Genomic DNA, 5,545 nt, shown 5'->3' on the forward strand with positions numbered 1-5,545 from the left:
TTCTAACATGCTCCTAGGTGATATGCTGAAGCTGTTGAAACATGAGCCACACATTAAATAGGAAGGCAGAGCTACATGTATCTAGGTGAAAACGAGATTCATGTGGAATTGCTCAATAGAATCAGGTTGATCCTACTATGAGGGAAAATAATGAGGTTGGGTCTGTGGCCTCGTGTCCTGACTCAGGGAGATAGATTTGAAGAATTCTCTGGAATAAGGTACTCTGAGCTATGTGAATGGAACGCAAAAGTGAGTAGTACTGAAGGAAGGAGTGTCCTTGGGTACTAATGGTAGACTTGGCCTAGATCACAGGCATATATTCTGTCTTGACAATGGATTGACAGCACTAAGAGTTCTGGATTTTTAGGGAGAGTTCTAGAATGCATGGCACAGGTCGCAGAATATGGTAAATTGTGCCCTAAATGGTATAAGGCTCCATTGATAGAGAAATAGAGAAGGTATATAAATGTATTTTCTGTTTATCTGATTAATCGTGTTATAACTTAGAGAGCAGACAGAGTAATTATTAGGTATCTAATTGTTGTATGATTATTTCTAAATAATACTGAGTTTAGTCAGCAGCAGTACTGTTTAGCTACCATGTGTTGAGTTACTGTCATGAAGGATCACAATGTTCTTGGTGATTACTTCTATATGTTGTGTCATGGATGGAGTATGTGTGTGTTGGGGGGAGGTTTGAAAAATTAGTGACTCACAGTATCATTCCCTTTTCTCAGTCTCTCTACCTCATTTCTTTCTTGCCTAAACTGACTTACATAAGAAACAGATGAAAAATAACACATGCAAAATGTGGTAGACAGAAAAGGAGAGGGGGAAATAAGGAAGAACACATGCCTGAATTTAGTTTGTGGAAAAACAGTGAAGAGAAATTATGGGGAGGGTTGTCTATATAAAATCAATTATTAATTATGTTTTGGAGAATAATCACTGCTCCTAACTTTGCTCTTCAGAGGAATTCAGAAGACATAATATAGTTATTCAAGGCTTTGAAGTTAGAACAATTTTTCTTCATATTATAACTAAGCCATTATGGAACTTAAAGGAAGCAAAATCCAGTATAATTTTATTAATTAAATACCTAAAACATATTCTTACATATTGTGAATGCAAAATATATTTATTAATTAGCCATTGATTTAAGTTAACATTTTTTCATAACTGATAGGTTTATGTAATGACTAATTTTTTGCATGCAACTTAGGATATTTGTGTTAATGTTAAAAAATGAAATTATTTTTAAATGTGGAGACCCTCAGTCCAGGGATAGGCATGGTGTATATACCATCACAAAGGATTTCTCGATTCCATATCTGATGTTAATATACTGAGCTCAAAACCACACCATAGAATTTAGGAGTTGGTTAAATTTTATATGATATATATATATATATATATATACACACACACACACACACACACACATATATGTACTTCATATTGGAAATATCTATAGATAATTTATAATTATAAAACTGATTCACAAATATACTACAAATGTAGAAAATGACCCAGTGCTGAAACACAAAAAGATTAACAAGATGAAAAATATTTTTGATTTTAATATACAGATTCTAGACAAATCAAGTAGTAAGTCTTATTGATAACAAGAAACAAGTGAGTATTTAGGACAAGTGAAGACACACAAATGCACACACACACACAGTTTTTTGAATAAGATCTAGAAAGTAAAATAACATTTGCAGTTCATTATTAAACTTTTATCCAAAATGTCCTCCTTTAGAGACTTATGAGCAGAAGTCACAGAAACATTTTTAAAAAGTTAATAATAGCTAGAATATCTAAAGGGGTATTCACTGTTCCACCTGCACTGTCTCATCCTTACAAGACTTAACTATGTGAACACATAATCTGTGTTTCTTTCTCCTTAACTGACTGACAGATTTTGTTTTGAAGAATCCATAGTGAGATACTTCCAGGGAAGTTTGAACAACTTTGCAAGAAATAAATAGAGGAGAACTTGAGTAAGTGTCACAGGTAATTAAATCATTAGCCAAGTTTTAAGAATCTCATCCGGGGCAGAAATTATAGTCGTGGCTTCTTTATTGTGGTGGAAGTTAATTGTGCCCCCAGTAAAATGTCTGAAAGGGAGTTTCTAATGGTTCCTTGCCCAGCTCCAATCTCAAAATAGTTCATTTGTTTGTGTGCAGGAGCATGTAGAACAGAAACATCAAAAACTTTACAGCTTATAAATAAATTCAAATTAAATGGATTATCTCCTTTTTAAGTTTTTACTACGTATTTTAAATTAAAAGAACGTATTGAGGTAGGAGAGAAACGTGAAAATGTATGAGAAGTATATTGTTCTTAGTCACTTCTTTTGGAGAAGGCTTCCCAGTGATTTTTCCATAATATTCAAGCTCTTTGGGAGGGCTTTTACAGAATCTCTCCTACAAAAGACAGCCAAGGTTCCCATCATTGCCATTTACTCAAGGATCATTTATTTTCCACCTTGTCTACAGTCTCCATTTCAATGTTATCACTGTTGAGTAAATTGTCCAAAAGCAACAATCTGTCATTCACCAAAAACAACTTCAACCCTCTCAGACATTTAGAGGGAATATATCTGGAGCACTATGGAATATAATTTGCAAAACGACATCGTGGCATCCTGAAATCTTTTGTTCACTTCACATGATAGGTCATTTCTCTGAAAGTAGTTATGTCATCACTGCATTGTGGCAGAGTTCCAAGAGCAGATCCTTATAGCTAGTTGAGGTCACTTGGCAAACCTGCTGACAATTCCTGGCCATGGTGAGATTCATCCCAGTGACAAAGTAAATATTCATTTGGAAACACAGACATTGAGCCCTACTGGCTAGGATATATTAAAAGAGTGCAAGTACCCATATAGAGTTCTATGATAAGATGAAATTTAATTTTTCCATATCCAAATAAATGACCATGGAACAATCATATAAATACTGAATGAATGATTGATTCATTAAATCATTTATTCCCTCAACCAAATTTATGGAGTGCCTTCTACACCACTGCATCAGATATAAAGGGAGAAGGTCAATGAATTAGTATCAAACAAATATCTTGCCTGTCAAGAGTTATGCAAGAAATGTGGAGGGATATTTAGCAAGAAATACAAAACAATTTCTAAGAAACTATTTAAATATAGATCAGGGAGGTGTGGTCTGGGTACCTTTTTCATTCTTGAATCATCTTGTGATCTCAAAGGTAACTATGCAAAGGCACCACACGTCACAGAATCCCCAGTGGTGGACATCTGTTACCTCTTGGTAGGGCTCCCTAAAAGGGGAATCTGGATTCTTTCAGGAAGTGTATTAGATCTGTCCACAAAAGCATGGGATGTCTTCCGGGGGAATGGAGGCCAAGACTTTTTATTTTACCACTATGTCCATGAAGAGGTTTGCTGTCAGAGCAGACCCTATGTCAGTGAGAAACATGCGCATTTTGTGTAGTTGTTTGCTGCTTCCTTTCCCGACTTTCCCCTATGATTAAGGAATAAAATTTCACAATAAAATCAATATTTCAATCATAAAAAAACACCACAAACTTCCTCTATGACTGATCAAACTTGATAAATCCAGCCCCATCAACCCAATACCCACTGCAGACTTGCCTTCCTTGCACTACTGGGCCCCATACTCTCCTCCTCTGATGAAATTCACATTCTAAATTGCACAACTGTCTAAAATTAATTAAGGAAGGCAAACTTGATTTTAAAGTATTTCAGTGGCCCACTAGTAAGCCCGCTCTTTTTATCTTAAGACATATCAACAATTCTGGAATGGATTTTTTTTTTTTTTTTTTTTTTTTTAGGAATCATGATCTAATTCATTCCTCTTTTGAAAAGGAAGACAGGCTAGTTAGTAGCAGGTAATTAGCACTGTTAGTTTCTGATTTCATGTTCCAGAATTTTAAAATATATGCTTAATGGAGCATCTGAAGGAATTAAGTTAGAAGATAGAAGGTGGTGGAGAAGACATACTTGAAGAGACAATGGCATTTGACAAGTACTGCAAGCCAGTTAGAATGAGAAAGAGAAAAAGAGAAAGAGAAAGAGAAAGAAAGGAAGGAAGGAAGGAAGGAAGGAAGGAAGGAAGGAAGGAAGGAAGAAAGAGAGAGAAAGGCAGGAGAGGACTGCTGGCCTAGTTAGACATTTTCAATTTCACTTTACTTGAAGGCATGAACAATCTAAATAAAAGGTAAGAGAGAAGATGTCACTTGGTTAGAAGTTAGACAAATCTTAGTAAGTCCAGACAATTAACCATTTGGGAAAGCTGTTTGCCTTCATGAACTTCAGTTTCCTAAGGTCTAAAAACAGTGATCAGTTGTTGTGAGGATTAAGTAAGATCATACATGCGCAACCATGTATTCATAATAGATCCATGACAAACATTTGAATCCTTCCTTGTTCCCCTTAGTGCAGACAGCTTGTTTTATATAATTCTGAGACAATCACCACAAGGCCCCAAAATTTCCTATTAATTTTGCCCCTAAAAACCAAATCTATAGAATTCTGAACTGAATACACCATGGAAATACTTTCCAAATAATTTTTATCCTTGTACCTAATAGAATAACTTCTGAATGTATTCTCATGAATCTAGATTCTTTTATATTTTTTGTGTTTGTATTGGCAGATCAGTGGTGTGAGAAAACATATTGGAGCTTTGGGCAAAATAAAAAAAAAAATCAATAATACTGATCATATCTCCATTGTAATATCTCACTTATTGTTCATTTTTGCAATAATTTTGATTTGAAAAATGTTCTAATAAGTATTATTATCTTGATGACTGAGTCTTTTGGAACCTCCTTAAATTGTGTGCCTAACATAAATATCTGACTTGCCTTACCCTAGACCTGGCCCTGTGTGAGATGTTTTTAGATGCAGATTCAGATATTTTGTTTTTGTTACTTTACACTACATTTCAGGATGAACCTCACCAGAGTATATTCTGTGAAATTAGCAACAAGGATTGAGGTAAAAAAAAATTACCACCAGAATATAAGTGGGATTAGTTTATCCTAACCAATAAGGTGGGATCCCTGGAATAGTCTCCCTTTACTTTTATTATCTTCAGTGTGACTCCTTTGTGGTCTGCAGCCCAGTGTTTGAAGGCCCCTGAAGGTGTGTGCAGTGAAGGTGGTGCCACTGAAAAACCAGGCATCTCCTCTTTTTGTTAAAACACGCCTAATGCTTCATGCTTTTTCTAACAATAAATTATGATTCATTGAACATTTATAACATATTGGGCATTGGAATATATGTTTTTCCCCACCTTGTTTAATTCTTTCAAAGAAGGCAATAGGAAATTATTACTAATAACATTTTAAAAACGAGCATTTAACAGTTGAACAGATTTAACATTTACAGTGACAAATCTAAAATTCATAGAGACCAACCTATCAAAAGTTTGTTCTTTGAGTCAAGTCCCAAATATGTTAGCCTTGCTCAAGCAAAATAAAATTGGAAGAAATAAGACAAATTAGGAGTTGGAACTCTAAACTCTGGAAATAAGAATTA

At 34.8% G+C, this 5,545-nt stretch overlaps 1 long non-coding RNA gene across 1 annotated transcript; it reads left to right on the forward strand.

Annotated features, from left to right (window-relative positions):
* Positions 1-380: 380 nt before the first annotated feature.
* Positions 381-4,036, forward strand: LOC122237045. Its single transcript, XR_006215244.1, has 3 exons — positions 381-458; positions 1,922-2,003; positions 3,929-4,036. It is a non-coding gene; the product is annotated as an uncharacterized LOC122237045 (long non-coding RNA).
* Positions 4,037-5,545: the final 1,509 nt, after the last annotated feature.

This window comes from Panthera tigris, chromosome A3, assembly GCF_018350195.1.
Source record: "Panthera tigris isolate Pti1 chromosome A3, P.tigris_Pti1_mat1.1, whole genome shotgun sequence".
Lineage (NCBI taxonomy): Eukaryota > Metazoa > Chordata > Mammalia > Carnivora > Felidae > Panthera > Panthera tigris.